General features: G+C 40.7%; 1 pseudogene; it reads right to left on the bottom strand.

The window, feature by feature from the left end:
- The window catches only part of LOC130868328 (protein SET-like), a 59,631-nt pseudogene extending 44,944 nt beyond the window's left edge, over positions 1-14,687 (bottom strand).
- Between the last annotated feature and the right edge of the window lie 3,013 nt (positions 14,688-17,700).

The following is a 17,700-nucleotide window of genomic DNA, read 5'->3' as shown; positions in this document are numbered from 1 at the left end:
CTGTGAGTTCAAGACCAGTCTGGTCTATAGAGTGAGTTCCAGGAGAGGCTCCAAAGTACACAGGGAAAGTCTGTCTTGAAATACCAAAAAAAAAAAAAAGGCTTCAAACTAAAATCAAACAACAAACGAGGTGGAGAAGGACACTTCATATTCATCACAAAACTCGTTAACATGAAGCCTCAATTTTGAACATCTATGCTCCAAATACAAGAAAGCCCACATATGTAAAAGAAACATTATTAAACCTTAAATTGCACATCAAACCCCACACACTAATAGAAGGAGACTTCAACACCCCACTCTCACCAATGGACCAGTCTGCCAGAAAGAAAATTAACAGAGAAATAAGATAATTTACAGATGTCATGACTCAAATAGACTTAACAGAAATCTACAAATCATTTCACCCAAACACAAAAGAATATACCTTCTGCTCAGCACCTAACGGCACCCTCTCTAAAATTGACCACATACTCAGTTATGAAACGAGCCTCAACAGATACAAAAAAAAAAAAAAAAATGGAATAACCCCCTGTGTTGTTTCAGATCACCATGGCTTAAAGTTAGAATTTAACAATAACTAATTACAGAAAGCCTACAAACTCATGGAAATTGAACAATGCTCAACTGAATCACCCATAGGTCAAGGAAGAAAATAAAGAAAGAAATTAAAAACTTCCTAGAATTCAATGAAAATGAATGCACAACGTACCCAAACCTACGGGACACTGAAAGCAGTGCTAAGTGGAAAGTTTGTAGCACTACATGCCTACATAAAAATAAAAAAAAAAAATGGAGAAATCTCATACCACACCTGAAATCTCAGCACACCTGAAAGTTCTAGAACAAAAATAAGCAGACTCACCCAGTAGGAGTAGATTACAGGAAATAATCAAATTGAGGGCCAAAATCAATAAAATAAGAACAAAGAAAATAATTAAAAAAATCACTGAAACAAAGAGTTGGTTCTCTGAGAAAATTGACAAGCTAGTCAAAACCTTATCCAAACCAACCAAAAGGCAGAGAGAATATTCAAATTAACAATATCAGAAATGAAAAGGGGGACATAAAAACAGACACTGAGGAAATCCACAGAATCATTAGGTGGCTAAGGGGCGCAGGGGCTCTTTGATAAATAATTTGATAGCATCTGCGAATGGTTGGAGGATCCAACTTTGAAAACCTGTACTCTACAAAAGTAGAGTCATACTTTGAAAACCTGTACTCTACAAAATTGGAAAATCTGAAAGAAATGGACAATTTTCTGGATAGGTACAACATACCAAAACTAAGTCAAGAGCAGAGAAACAATTTAAACAGACCTATAACCACTAAGAAAATAGAGCAGTCATCAAAAGTCTCCCTACTAAAAAGCCCAGGGCTGGATGGTTTCAGCAAGAAATTCTACCAAGATTTCAAAGAAGCGCTAATACCTGCAGTCCTCAAATGGATCCACAAAGTAGAAACAGAAGCAATATTGCCAAACTCTTTTTACAAAACTCTTTTGACAGTTACCCAGATACCCAAACCACACGAAGACTCAACTAAGAAAGAGAATTACAAATCAATCTCCCTCATGGACATTGATGTAAAAATACTCAATAAAATACTGGCAAACTAAATGCAAGAACACATTAAAAAATGATCCACCATGCCACCATGAACAAGTGGGCTTCATCCAAGATGGTTCAACATACAAAAATCAGAGAAAAAAACATAATCATCTCATTAAATGCTGAAAAGAACTTTTACAAAATCCATCACCCCTTCATTACAAAGGTCTTGGAGAGATTAAGGATAGAAGGAACATATCTAAATATAATAAAAGCAATATACAGGAAGCCGACAGCCAACATCAAATTAAATGGGGATAAAAGCGATTCCACTAAAATGAGGCTGTTCACTCTTTCCATATCTATTCAACATAGAACTCAAAGGTCCAGCTAGAGCAATAAGACAACAAAAGGAGATAAAGGGGATACAATTTCAAAAGGAAGAGTCAAAGTTTCGTTACTTGCAGATGACATGGTAGTATATATATAATAGTATATATAAGTGATTGCAAAAATTCTACCAGAAAAATCCTACAGCTGATAAACACCTTCAGTAGTGTGGCAGAATACAAGATCAACTGAAAAAAAATCAGGAGCCCTCTTATATACAGATGATAAAAGGTCTGAGAAAGAAATCAGAGAAACATCACCATTACAATAGTCACAAACAACATAAAATATCTTGGAGTAACTCTAACCAAACAAACAAAAGACCTGTTTGACAAGAACTTTAAACCTTTGAAGAAAGAAATTGAAGAAGATATCAGAAAATGGAGAAACCTTCCACGCTCTTGGATAGGTAGGAACAATATAGTAAAAATGACAATCTTACCTAAAGCAATTGACAGATTTAATGCAATCCTCATCAATATCCCAACAATTCTTCACAAAACTCGAAAGAACAATACTCAACTTCATATGGAAAAACAAAAAACCCAGGATAAACAGAGCAATCCTGTATAAGAAAGGAACATCTGGAGGCATCATCATCCCTGAGTTAAAGTTTTACTATAGACCTACAGTAATGAAAACAGCTTAGTATTGGCATAAAAACAGGCAGGTTGACCAATGGAATCTAATTGCAGACACTGATTATAATCCACACACCTATGAACACCTAATTTTAGACAAATACGCTAAAATTATACAGTGTAAAAAAGAATGTATCTTCAACAAATGGTTCTGGCATAACTGGATAGCAACATGTAGAAAATGCAAATAGATCCATATCTATCCCCATGCACAAAACTCAAGTGCAATGGATCAAAGACCTCTCCTAAATTCAGCCACACTGAACTTCACAGAAGAGAAAGTGGAAAGTAGCCTTTAATGCATGGGCACAGGAGATCACTTCCTAAATATAACACCAGTAGCACAGACTCTGAGAGCAACAATTAATAAATGTACCTTCTGAAACTGAGAAGCTTCTGTAAGGCAAAGGACATAGTCAATAAAAACAAAACAGCAGCCTAAAGAGTGGGAAAAGATCTTCACTAACCACACATCAGACAGAGGACTGATCTCCAAAATATATAAAGAACTTGAGAAACTAGACATCAAAATACAAAATAATATAATTTTTAAAAATGGGGTACAGATCTAAGCAGAGAATTCTCAACAGAAGAATTGTCAGTGGCCAAAAGACACTTAAGGAATTGCTCAACTTCCTTATCTATCAGGGAAATGCAGATCAAAACAACTCTGAGACACCACCAGTCAGAATGACTAAGATAAAAATACCAATAATAGCTTGTGCTGGAGAGGATGCAGAGTAAGGGCAACACTCCTCCATTGCTGGTAGGAGTACACACTTGTACAGCCACTTTGAAAATCAGTATGGCGGTTTCTCAGAAAATTGGGAATCAATCTACCTCAAGACTCAGCAATATCACTCTTGGGCACATACCCAAAGGATGCACACTCATAATATTTGCTCAACTATGTTCACAGCAGCATTATCTGTAATACCCAGAACCTGAAAGCAGCCTAGATACCCCTCAAACAAAGAATGAATAAAGAAAATTGGTACATTTACCCAAAGGAGTACTACTCAGCAATGGGGGGGGGACACAATGACATCTTAAAATTTGCATGCAAATGGAAGGAATTAGGAAAAAAAAAAAACATCCTGAGTAAGGTAACCCAGACCCAGAAATACAAACACAGAATGAACTCATTCATAAGTGGATAATAGATGTAAAGCTAAGGATAACCAGCCTATCGTCCATGACCCCAGAGAAGCTAGGTAACAAAGAGAACCCATGGATCCCCCTGGGGAGGGAAAATAGACAAGAACTCCTAAAAGAATTGGGATCATTGGGGGATGGGGAGAAGGGAAGGAGGAAGGGAAGAGTGAGGACAGAAGGGAGAGGGAGGAGAGCATGAAGGAATGGAATGGCCAAGGTGGGGGAAGAATAGAGAGGGCTATCAAGGGCAGAGATATCTTGATTGAGGGAGTCATTATGTAGTTAGCAAGAAACCTGACACTAGGGAAATTCCCAGGAATCCACAAGGATGACTAAGCTAAGACTTTAAGCAATAGTGGAGAGGGTACCCGAACTGGCCTTCCCCTGTAATCGGGTTGATGTCTACCTTAACTGTCATAGAACCTTCATCCACCAACTGGTGGTGGCAGATGCAGATATCCATAGCTAGCTCTGGATCAAGCACCCAGAGTACAGTCGAAGAGAGAAAGGAGCGATAATATGAAAGAAGTGTTAAGGCCATGCTGGAGATAACCACAGAGACAGCTGACCCCAGCTAGTGGGAGCTCATTGACTCCAGACTGACGGCGAGGGAAACTGCTTAGGCCCAAACTAGGCCCTCTGAATGTAGGTGACAGTTGTTTGGCTAGGGTAGTCTGTAGGACTACTGGCAATGGAACTAGCCTTTATCCCTAGTTCTTTAATTGGCTTTTTGGGAGCCCATTCTCTTTGGAAGGATGCCTTGATCAACCTAGATATAGGTAAGAGGACCATGACTTTGTTCACTCCCCATAGGAATCAACTACCCTCTTTGAGGAACAGTTAGGGGGTGGGGTGGGTGGAAGTTGGGGGAAGTGGGAGGAGGGGGCCAGAGGAAGTGGGATTGGTATGTAAAATGAGAAAAGATTGTTAAAAAAAATTTAAATTCAAGGAATAAAAATATCATTTTAAAATTTTAAAAACACTACAAGTACCCAGAGACTAAAGACTTTCAGACATGCTTTGTTATTGTTGTTGTTGTTGGTAGTGGTGGTGGTGTGTGTGTGTTTGAGGTGGTCTCTAGAAAATCTAGACTGTATTCTTGAATGGAGTACTTTGAAGCTTTTATTTTTTGTTTTTTAAAGATATTTATGACATTCTTTTTTATTGCTTTATAAATAATGCCATTCAAAATTTCCACCTCCTCCTTTCCTCCCATTTCCCTGCCACTGCCCTTACTCAACCTTCCCCCTCCCCCTCATGTCCTAAGAGAAAGCAGGGTACCCTGCCCTGAGGGAAGTCCAAGGCCCTCACCCCTCCATCCAGGCCTAGGAAGGTGTGCATCCAAACAGACTAGGATCCCAAAAAGCCAGTACATGCAGTAGAATCAAATCCCAGTGCCATTATCATTGGCTTCTCAGTCAGCCCTCGTTGGCAGCCACATTCAGAAAGTTCGGTTTGATCACATGCTCATTCAGTCCCAGTCCAGCTCCGCCGCGTCTGCCTCCAGTTTTTTCTTCAAAGACTTAAAGTTCTTTTTGCAAAGGCCTTTCATTCACTTGGCCAGGGTTACGTCAAGATATTTTATATTATTTGTGGCTATTGTGAAGGTTGTTGCTTCATTGATTTCTTTCTCATTCCATTTATCATTTGTATATAGAAGTGCAACTGTTTCTTGTTTTGTTTAGTTTTTTTGTATCCAGCCACTTCACTGAAAGTGTTTATCCCTTGTAGGATTTTTATGGTCACTTATGTATATTATCATATCATCTGCAAATAGTGATAATTTGACTTCTTCCTTTCAAATGTGTATACCTTTAATTTTTTTGGTTTTCTTATTTCTGTAGCTAAAAATTATGTACTATATTAAATTAATATGGAGAGAGTGGGTAGTCATGTATTGCCCCTAATTTTAGTGAAATTACAATTTCTTTCCACTTAATTTTATATTGGCTATAGGCTTGTTGTATATTACCTTTATTATGTTTAGGTATGTCCCTTGTATCTCTCCAAGAGTTTTATCATGAAGGGTGTTGGATTTTGTCAAAGACTTTTTTTTCAGCATCTAATGAGATGATCATGTGGGTCTTTTTTTTCTTTCAGGTTGTTTATATGATAGATTACATTGATAGTTTTTTGTATGTTGAACTGTTCTTGCACCTCTGGAATTAAGCCTACATCATCGTGAATGATCTTTTTGATATGCTCTTTAATTTGGTTTGTGGGGTATTTTATTGATTATTTTTGCACAAATGTTCATGAGGAAAATTGGTCTGTAATTCTCTTTTTTTGTTGAATCAGTGTGGTTTGTGTATCAGGGTAACTGTGGCTTCATAAAATGAATTTGACAATCTTCCTTTTGTTTTTGTTTTGTGGAAAGGTTTGAGAAATGTTGGTATTAGCTTTTCTTTGAAAGTCTAGTAGAATTTTGAACTAAAGCCATCTGTCCTTGGACTTTTATTTGTTGAGAGACTTTTAATGACTACTTCTATTTCCTTAGGAGTTATAGGTCTTTTTAAATTGTTTATCTTTTCTTCATTTAACTTTGGTAAGTGGTATCTATTGAGAAAATTGTCCATTTCTTTTAGATTTTTCAGTTGAAGAGTACAAGTTTTTGAAGTCTGACCTAATGATTCTTTGGATTCCTTTGGCATCTTTTGTTAAATTCTCCTGTTCATTTCTGAGTTTATTAATTTGGATATTTTCTTTTATTTAGTTTGGATAAGGGTTTGTCTATCTTGTTGATTTTCTCTAAGAGCAAGCTCTTTATTTCATTTTTTTAATGTGTTCTCTTTGTTTCTATTTTACTGATTTCAGCCCTGGGTTTGATTATTTTCTGCCTTCTATTCCTCTGGGTGTGTTTCCTTCTTTTTGTTCCAGAGTTTTCAGGTTTGCTCTTAAGCCACTAATAGGAGATCTCTCTAAATTTTTTATGAAAGAACTTAGTGCTATGGACTTTCCTCTTAGTAATGCTTTCATTGTGTCCCATAGTTTGGGTATGTTGTATGTTCATTTTCATTGAATTCTAGGAAGTCTTTAATTTCTTTCTTTATTTCTTCCTTGACCCAATAGTGATTTAGTAGAGTTGTTCAGTTTTTGTAGGCTTTCTGTATTGTTGAAATCTAACTTTAATTCATGGTGGTCAAATAAGGTACAAAGGTTTATTTCATTTTTTTTAATCTGTTGAGACTTGTATATGGTCAGTTTTGGAGAATGTTTCACGAGGTACTGAAAAGGTATATTCTTTTGTATTTGAGTGAAATGTTATGTGGATATTGTTAGATTTATTTGAATCATAAAACCTGTTAGTTCCACTATTTTTCTGTTCAGTTTTTGTCTGAATGACCTATCCATGGGTGAGAGTGGGGTATTGAAGTTTCCCACAATTAATATGTGAGATTCAATGTGTGATTTACACTTTAGTAATATTTTTATTCTTTCTGTTTTTATTTATTTATTATAAAACCATCTTTTCTCATTTTACATACCAATCCCAGTTCCCACTCCTTCCCCTCTTCCTGCTCCCTTCACCTTCCCCCACCACACCCCTCATCCACTCCTCAGAGAGGATAAGGCTTCCCATGGGAAGTCACCAAAATATAGTGTTGTGGGATTCCCTCTGTATGCTGTGAATATTTTATTACCATTAGTTATTAATAGCTTATTAAACAATGGTAATAAAACATATTCATAGTATCCAGAGGAATATACCACATCACTCTAGTATATTGCTTTGAAGCAGGACCAAGGCACTCCCCACTATATCTAGGCTGAGCAAGGTATCCCTCCAAAAAAATGGGTTCCAAAAAGCCAGTACAAGCAGTAGGGATAAATCCTGGTCTCATTGTCAGTGGCCCCACAGTCTACCCCAGCCATACAGCTGTCACCCACATTCAGAGGGCCTAGTTTGGTCCTATGATGGCTTCCCTGTCAGGAGCCATTTTCCCAAAAAGTATAGCAGGGACCATTGTCCTGGGGATGTTTGCAGGGAGCCCCACACCCCAACTGTATTCAGAACTGTTTGTTGGCAGAGCCCACCCCACATCCAACTATCTTGAGAGCTATCTGTTAGTGGAACCTGCCCCACCCAACTATCTAGAGAACTGTTTGTGGTTGGAATCACAAAAGGAACGATTCTGCTTGCATAGAGAACACTAGGTGTGTTGACTCGTGACCTCCTGACCGAGGACTCATGACCTTGTGACCAACTCGTGACCAAGTGTCGACTCGTGACCATTGCAGCAAGATTCCTCCCTGTCCTTGCCATGCCCCTGCCCCCATCCCAAGCCATATTCCTCATCCAAGGGCTATATAAGCTGCTGCCATTACGCTAATAAACAGAGACCTTGACAAGAACTCTGCTCGGTCTCCTTCCTCTTTTCCGCCCATGTCTTTTTCAGATAGCGTCTCTTTAGGACCCTGGAATAACTGACCCGCTAGGCGGATTACAGTCACTAGGCAGGATACACTCCCCTACTTTCAGGTCAGAGATAGTGGTCTCCCAATAGCTCAAATAAGCTGTTTCGGTGATTCCATCAGTTGCTGGATGGAGGTTCTATGGTGACATTTAAGATAGTTATCAAGAGCTGGAGAGATAGCTCAGTGGTTAAGAGCACTGTCTGCCCTTCCAAAGCTCAAAAGTTCGATTCCTGGCAACCACATAATGGCAAAATCATTGGGCTGGAGAGATGGCTCAGTGGTTAAGAGCATTGCCTGCTCTGCCAAAGGTCCTGAGTTCAATTCCCAGCAACCACATGGTGGCTCACAACCATCTGTAATGAGATCTGGTTCCCTCTTCTGGCCTGCAGACATACAGACAGAATATTGTATACATAATAAATAAATAAATAAATAAATAAATAAATAAATAAATAAATATTTTTAAAAAAAAAAGATAGTTATCAATCTGACTACAGTGCAAGGCCAGTTCAGGTAACCTCTCCACTATTGCTTAGCATCTTAGCTGAGGTCATCCTTGTGGATTCTTGGAAATTTCTCTAGTGCCAGGTTTCTTGCTAACTACATAATGGCACCCTCAATCAAAATATCTCTGCCCTTGCTAACCCTCTCTATCCTTCCCCCATCTTGACCATCCCATTCCCTCACGTTTTCCTTCCCCTCTTCATTTCCTCTGTTCCTTCCCTTCCAACATCCCTTCTTCCCCCATCCCTACACTCCCAACTTTCTTAGCATATCTTGTCTATTTCCCCTTACCAGGGATATATATATATATATGTATATATATTACTCTTATATCTATATATGTTACTTATATCTATATATGTAACTCTGTGTTACCTAGCTTCTCTGGGGTAATGAACTATAGGCTCAATATCATTTGCTTTACATCTAATTTCCACTTATTAGTGAGTACATACCATGTTCATCCTTCTGGGTCTGGGTTACTTCACTCAGAATGTTTTTTTTTTCTAGTTCCATCCATTTGCAAGCAAGTTTCAAGATGTCATTGTTTTTTACCCCTAAGTAGTACTCCATGGGGTAAATGTACCACATTTTCTTTATCCATTATTTGGTTGAGGGCCATCTAGGTTGTTTCCAGGTTCTGACTATTATGAATAATGTTGCTATGAACACAGTTTAGCTAATGTACTTATAGTATGATTGAACATCCTTTGGGTATATACCCAAGAGTGGTATTGCTGGATCCTGAGGTAGGCTGATTCCCAATTTCCTGAGAAAACATCATACTGATTTCCAAAATGGTTGTACAAGTTTTCACTGCTACTAATAGTGGAGGAGTTTTCCCCTTACTCTGTATCCTCTCCAGCATAAGCTATCATTGGTGCTTTTGAACTTATTCATTCTGACTGGTGTAAGATGGTATCTCAGTCATTTTGATTTGCATTTCCCTGATGGCAAAGGATGATGAACATTTCCTTAAGTGTCTTTCAACCATTTGAAATTCTTCTGTTGAGAATTCTCTGTTTAGCTTTGTGCCCCATTTTTAATTGGATTTTTTGGTATTCTGATGTCTAGTTTCTTGAGTTCTTTATATATTTTGAAGATCAGCTCTGCCTGATGTGGGGTTGGTGAAGATCCTTTCCCATTCAGTTAACTGCTGTTTTGTCTTATTGACTGTGTCCTTTGCTTTACAGAAGTTTCTCAGATTCAGGAGGTACAGTTTATTGTTGCTCTCAGTGTCTGTGCTACTGGGGTTATATTTAGGAAGTGGTCTCATGTGCCCATGTGTTCAAGACTACTTCCCACTTTCTTTTCTATGAGATTCAGTGTGGCTGACTTTATGTTAAAGTCTTTGATCCATTTAGACTTAAGTGTTATGCATGGGGATAGATATGGATCTATTTGCATTCTTCTACATGCTGATATCCAGTTATGCCAGCATCATTTGTTGAAGATACTCTCCTTTTCCATTGTATAATTTTAGCATCTTTGTCTAAAATTAGGTGTTCATAAGTGTGTGATTAATATCAGAGTCTTCAGTTCGATTCCATTGGCTGACCTGTCTGTTTTTCTGCCATTACCAAAGTATTTTCATTATTCTAGCTCTATAATAGAGCTTAATGTCAGAGATGGTGATGTCTCAGAAATTTCCTTTATTGTACAGGATTGTTTTAGTTATCCTGGATTTGTTTGTTGTTTGGTTGTTTGTTTTTCTATATGAGGTTGAGTACTGAGTCTGTGAAAAATTGTGTTGGTATTTTGATGGGGATTTCATTGAATCTGTAGGTTGCTTTTGGTAGTGCTGTCATTTTTATTATGTTGATCCTACCTATCCAAGAGCATGGGAGATCTTTTCACTTTCTGAAAACGCCTTCTATTTCTTATATAGTATCTTCAATGCTATTATTATGCCTGTGGGCATACCTTGCCTCACAAATTATTATTGTAATATTCATGGTTTCTAATCTCTCCATAATGGCCTTCCTTCCACAATGTGTATATTAACTATCTCGATATTTTAAAATATTATGTCACACACAATAAATATCTACAATTATTTGTCAATTAAAATGAATGAATTTTAAATACAATAGATTAGGAAGTTGCCAAGCATAAAACATTGTCTTTTTTAAATGAAAAAAAAATAAGCTTGTAACTAAGTGAAGAGAAATAAGGTGTTCAAGAACTTGAAGACAGCATCAGAAAGAGATCGATTCACTTTGAAAACTGAGGGAAAAAAGACAGGGTGATACAGATTTTAACCCAGTTCCTAGCAAAACTCTGTAATGTCTTTGGAGATACAGACAAGAATGTTCTAAAATGTATTTGGAAAGCCAGGTAAACTAGAGCAGCTGACAGACTTTTGGAAAAGAACAAAGTAGAAAGAATCATTTTACAGAGTTTCAATATTTATCACATTATTATTGCAATTATCATCAGTGTGGTATCAGCAGATAAATAAACACATGACTCAATAGAACACAGACCCAGGCACAGTCACTCACAAGTACAGACAATTAAATTTTTACAAAGGTTCAAAAGCAGTGTCAATCACTAAAGGACTTGTTCAACAGATGGTGCTAGAATAACTGGACATCCACTAGCATAAATACAAATCTTGTCCTATGGGGGGAAATTAACTCAAAATGCATTATAGATTTAAATACAAAACATAAAACTATGAAACATTAAAAGTCACGAGATAAATTCTTTCGAACACAGGACTCCATAGAATTCTGTTTCTTTTTTGGCATTTATTTGTATTCACATATGCTTGAAGCACCATCATAGGTGGTGAGAGATCAGAGAAAAACTTGCAGAAGTTCTCATTCTCCTTCCACCATCTTGTTTCTGAGGGTCAGGTTCAGGTTTGACAAGAAGCATCCTTACGCACTGAGCCATCTTTCTGGCCCTAACCATAGCAGAATTCTTACATTTAACAAACAAAACATGTAACTGAAGGGCCATGAGACTGGAGACACTCTAGCACTTTAAATTCCTACATGAAGCCGGGCAGTGGTGGCGCACGCCTTTAATCCCAGGACTCGGGAGGCAGAGGCAGGTCTACAAGAGCTAGTTCCCGGACAGGCTCCAAAACCACAGAGAAACCCTGTCTCGAAAAACAAAAACAAAAACAAAAACAAACAAACAAAAAATTCCTACATGAACAAAAAAAGCCTAATATAAGTAGTCAATTGAAATCAGAAACTGTAGCAATCAAAAGCTGGCTATAGGGGCCACACTGTTGTAATCCCAGAATTTGAACTCTGTAGCAGAAAGACTGTGGGTTCCAGACCAGCCCTGGTGAGACCCTATTTCAAAAAAGAAGGGCAAGAGGAGGAGAAGGGGGAAAGGAGGGAGAGAGGAAAGGAGGGAAGAAGGAATGGTAGAAATCATAGCTAATAATTAACCTCTAGGTAATGTTAAGTCTAGAGCGTAACCCAGCCCCTGGCATCCATCCCAGCCCCCCCCCCCCCCGCCCCCCGACCTGGGAGTAGATTGGTCTGGACTCCAAATCCCAGCATGCTAGGTCAGAACCACTCCCACGGGGTATTTAAGTGGGCTCCCAGAAGAGAAACACATGGTTCTGGGTTTGCATGTACTCCCTGCTTTCCTGTCTCCCTACCGTACACTTGGCCACCAGAGAGCGCCGTACTTAATAAAACGATGATTTGACCTAATTGGATTTCCTTACACTGGCAGAGCTTCCCCTTTTTAGGATTTTTTCTTAACATATGGAGGTTTCCCACTGAGAGGTCTTAGTTTTTCCTGTGGGGCCCAGACCCCAGGGCCCGGGGTCAAGGGCCATGCTGGAAAACAGGCCTTCTTGCACGGGCGCTCCGCCAGGCAAGTTCGGCTTCACTTGGTGAGTTTCCCTTTTAAACTGGATGCAGATAGGGTTTTGGGGTGACCCATTTGCTTTTTCAGGCTTTTGTTGGAGTCACGGCCATACCTAAAGCCTGACACACACACACACACACACACACACACACGGCAGAGGCCGGGTTTCCTACGGAGATGAGATTTGGGTGCCAGATGATGTTCCCAGACAATTCCCCATGTACCCCATACATAACTACTGACTCAGTGCCACCTTTCAGGTGGGTGCGCTGCAACTGGCTCATGTCAGAGGCATGCATTTAAAGTAGGTTTCTTGCGGTTCCTAGCCGATTTCAAATGCCCTTAAGTGGGCATTTAAAACCCTTTTTAAATTGCAAAGGCAAATTATGCTCCAAAAGCCAGTGTTTTGTTTTTTTTTTTAAAGTATGGTGCTCACATTTTCCTCCCCACATCGTGTCTCACCCCTACTTCGATCTCTCGGTGTGTTCATTCGCTGACAACTCTTTATCCTGCCTCCACTTCCTTCTCTATGTTCATTCGAAATCAGATCTTTGCACTGTACACACTTCTGCCCCTCTGTAGCCACCGCTGTGTGCCCCCAAAAAACAATGGATTTCACATTAGCATCTTGTCCTGTCCCCACTTCCATTCCAAAGCGGCCAATTCCAACACTGCTGCTGTACACCTAACAACAGAGACACGGCATGGCCAGTTCGCAGAGTGGCACTTGCCCATCAGTTACAGAGACACGGTGCGGCTGGTTCGTAGAGTGGCACTTGAGCTGTTTCCCTAATGTAATGGTTGTTCTGTCTCTGTCTCCTGCCCGCCTGCCGTGTGTCTCCCTGCCTGGGACCAGCTACTGCTCAGGGACCAGCAGCCATCTCTGCCTGAGAGTGGCTGCTCCCAGAGCCCGCTGCCTGCCGCCACATGGCCTGCCACCACCACTTGGGTCACCGCTCTGGGACCATCTCTACCTGGGACTGGCTGCTCCCAAGGCCCACTGTCTGCCACCACATGGCCCGCTACCACCATTTGGGACCTATAGCATTTCTGCTTCCTACTGCCTCTAGGGATCTTGCAGCATTTTTTTAAAAATTATAAAATTGGTGTAGTGACTCAGATAGGCTCTCCCACTCCAGTCCTCTCCAGAGATTGGGATCCTGAACCAGGTTTTTTCGTACTCCCACCATTGGCTTCCATTGGTAAGTTTCCCCCATTCTGCTATGGTTGCTTCCCTCAGCTTAAATTGTGTTTGAAATAACCCGGGGACAATCTACCTGTGACTGAGGGCCCAGGGTCCCTCAGATCCTTCTTTCTCTTTTTTCCATTTCTTTTCTTTTCTTTTTTTTCCTCACCGTAAAAGGCCGCTTAGAGCGGCCTCTGGCCTCTCTGGCTTCTGAGTCACCCCGACCAGATCCAGCCAGGCCATAGCACCCTTCCCGGAGTCAGAGGACGCCCGGCTCATGGGTCCTGGGTGTTTGTGCCAATTTACACCCCACCTATATGGGGAGACGTCCCCGTTATAGGCCTTGTGGTGTTGCTGTTTCATGAGTTTTCACAATTTCAGCTGTGGATAGCAGCCATCCATGTCTGTCCCCCCGCTTTTTTCAATTCCAGCCGTAGCATGGTCCAGTTTTTTCAATCCCAGCCTTTTGCTCCCCACTGTGGCTTGAGGCATGGTGCAGTTTTTTCAATCCCAGCCCTTTGCTCCCTGCCGTGGCTTGTGGCATGGCGACTTGTGGCATGGCAGTTCAGTGACAGGGCGAATCACGCTTCTAAGTCTCTCTTATTATTAAGCTTAAAATCCCTGCAGCTTAAAATTTGTGGCTTTTCCATCTCTTATTGAGCTTAAAACCCCTACAGCTCAAAAATTATGGCTTTTTTTATACAACATGTGACTGCTGCCATTTTGACTGAGGTCATGTGACCTTACCACCATCTTAACTGGGGTCAAGTGACTTCACCACCATCTTAATTGAGTGGCTTTTCCATACAACATCTGGCTGCTACCATTTTGACTGAGGTCATGTGACCTTACCACCATCTTAACTGAGGTCAAGTGACTTCACCACCATCTTAACTGAGTGGCTTTTCCATACAACATGTGGCTGTCGCCATTTTGATTGGGGTCAGGTGACTTTGTTGCCATCTTGGCTGAGGGCCAAGCCAGGTGACCAAGTTCCGCCATCTTTACTGAGGTATTACCTGCCTCGTTCCCCAGTGTTAACTTTATTGCATGGGTGACCTTACTGCCATCTTAACTGAGAGCCAGGTCAGGTGACCAAGTTCTCCCATCTTTACTGAAGTATACCCTGCCTTGTGCCCCAGTTTCCACTAAGTTCCTCTTTGTTGACTATGTTACATGTGTTTTGCGCAGTGACATGCCTTTGGTAGGACCCACCAAAAGCATCCACTTTGCTCAATTCCTGTTCACTCTCTCTGTGTGTGATCATACATGTAACTTAAATGCACCTACGCTTAATGTTATAATTGTTCATTACATCTCATTTCAGACTACAAAAACAATAAGTCTCATGTCTTAAACTGGTATGTACTTTTAATTCTCTCACAAAAATGCCTTATATTTAATCCAACCCTTATTTAAAATATATTAAGCTGCCGGGCGTTGGTGGCGCACGCCTTTAATCCCAGCACTCGGGAGGCAGAGGCAGGCGAATCTCTGTGAGTTCAAGTCCAGCCTGGTCTACAAGAGCAAGTTCCAAGACAGGCTCCAAAACCACCGAGAAGCCCTGTCTCGAAAAACCAAAAAAAAATATATATATATATATATATATATATATATATATATATATATATTAAGCTGTTCTCTACTATTGTCAGTTCTGTCATTAACCTTATATTACAAGCAGTTTTTTTTCTTTCTGTCTTTTTACGAGTGTAAATCTTACCTGTTAAGTTGAGAGCCAGTAGAGTCAAGCTTGGACCCAGCTCTCCAGGCAGATTCTATACTGTAGTTATACCTGATAAATAGTCCTCAACTGCTCAGAGATCTGGGGAATGTAATATTTAAATATTTAATTATTAAAAACTTTTCATAACAAAAGAGACAGGTTGGCTCCTAGCAGCACTCTACTTCCTCCAAAGAAGACAGAAGACAAAGGGGCACAGAACAACGCCCATCTGCAGTTCACTTCAACTGCCGAGCGCTGACCATTGGGCAAACTGCTTTTCATCTAAACTAAAGATCTCCAGACATGGACAAAATCTCTGGAATCAACAGCCTAGCTGCTCAGGTCAAGGTAGGCCTGCCTTCCTACAGATTTCTTAGCCCACATGATCTTCTGGAGCCTGGCAGGCCCTGGGCTAAACAGCAAAAGGCAAATGCGACCTTCAGTGACCATGGAGGACGCTGGCTCTGGGTGCCAACCAAGTAAGTTTTCTGTCATTTTTTGAATCAGTAACTCAAGTAAAATCTTATCCTTCTCAAAGATCTCTGATACAGTTTGATAGCTGAGAGGTTTTGCCAGTTTAAAAAACAACCTCACCAAACAAATTTTAGATCAAATTTCTCTCTCATGAGAAATTATGCTTTTCATAATCCAAAAAATACTTTTCATTGTACAAAAATATGTCACAGTCATTATACAATATATGTGTCTAAAACCTCTGTTTTCACAAACCCAAAAAATTCTTGTGAGTTCCAGAGAGCCAAATTAAAGGATCCACCTTAAACAGGTCAGATACATCCCCCTGAATTTCCTGGTCCTAAAAATTTTTTTCCTTAATTTAACTTTGTCCTCTGTTCTGCCAATACCTTAACCAGGTATAAGAGACACCAGACATTTCCATGCCACAAACACCAGACAGGAGCAAAGAGACCAGCTATGCCAGGACGTGGCCAGCACCAAGCCTTCTCAGGTTCTCCCCAAAGACAACACCCACAAATAAGTAGGAAACTGTCTTGAGAATCCACCGCCCCAATTCCTTTGACCTGTGGTGCCTAACCGCCAGCCTTTTATTATAAAAAAAGAGATGGGAATGTAATTGTTGTTCTGTCTCTTTAAGAGACAAGTCACGCCCACTCCCTCCCCCATCTGCTGAGGCAGGCTGATCTTCAGCTTCCGGCTTGAGCTCGCTCTTTTTTCCATCTTCCTCTCAGAGAGGCAGCTTCGCTTCTGCCTATCTCCCCACTTCTTCCCCCCTTTTCTGTCTCTTTCTCCTCTTCTCTCTCTCTCTCTCTCTCTCTCTCTCTCTCTCTCTCTCTCTCTCCCTTCACCCTTCTCCCTCCATAACCCCCTGAATAAATATTCAACCTCACTCTGCATGTCGTGTCTATCCATGTCTCTGTCTCCTGCCCGCCCACCATGTGTCTCCCTGCCTGGGACCAGCCACTGCTCGGGGACCAGCAGCCATCTCTGCCTGAGACTGGCTGCTCCCAGAGCCCGCTGCCTGCCACCACATGGCTCGCCACAACCGCTCAGGCCATGACTCTGGGACTAGCAGCCCTCTCTGCCTGGGACTGGCTGCTCTCAGGGCCTGCTGTCTGCCACCACATGGTCTGCTACCACCATTTGGGACCTACAGCATTTCTGCTGCCTACTGCTGCCGGGGATCTTGCAGCATTTTAAAATATATATATAAAACCTGGTCTCTGCCGTCCATGCTCAGACTGCTCCTGCCCTGCTCTTCCCTGCTGACAATAAATCCGCTTTTGCCCCCATCCTTCCACTCTAAAACTCTTACAAAAATGTTTTGTCTTTATGTTTCTGTTCTCTCTTGCAATGCCTAGTCAGCTGACACAAGTTCCCTAAGACTGTCTATCTGTTTCTCTGTTAGCATAATGTGCTCACTGTGTTTATTTAAGTGTGTAACTGTGTTTTTGTGATGTGAATTTGAGTTTTGTGTTTATGTATGCTTCCAGATTACAACAGCTTTAAAAATTTAGTTTATATGCCCAGCTTAAAGTACCAGGTAATAATAGTTCGTTCTCAAGTACCTTTATAGTTCTGAGATCATGGCATTTTAACAAGAGCTTCTAACAGAGACAGCCAGCTTCTGCAGTACCCTGTGTCCTCCAAAAAGACAAAAGACCTGCCGTCTCCAGGCTTGCTCTGATTTGCAAAGCCACCAACACAGAAGCCAAAAAGGCCTTTTACCCAGGAAATTGATCTGCTCTTCTTGCCAAGACAGGTAAAGTAAATTCTTCCCACTCACAGGAAAAATCTATGGGCCTCTCACAC

Source organism: Chionomys nivalis, chromosome X (assembly GCF_950005125.1).
Source record: "Chionomys nivalis chromosome X, mChiNiv1.1, whole genome shotgun sequence".
In the NCBI taxonomy this organism is placed as follows: Eukaryota; Metazoa; Chordata; class Mammalia; order Rodentia; family Cricetidae; genus Chionomys; species Chionomys nivalis.
The sequence above is the reverse complement of the archived record's forward strand: the minus strand, read 5'-3'. Positions and strand labels throughout refer to the sequence as shown.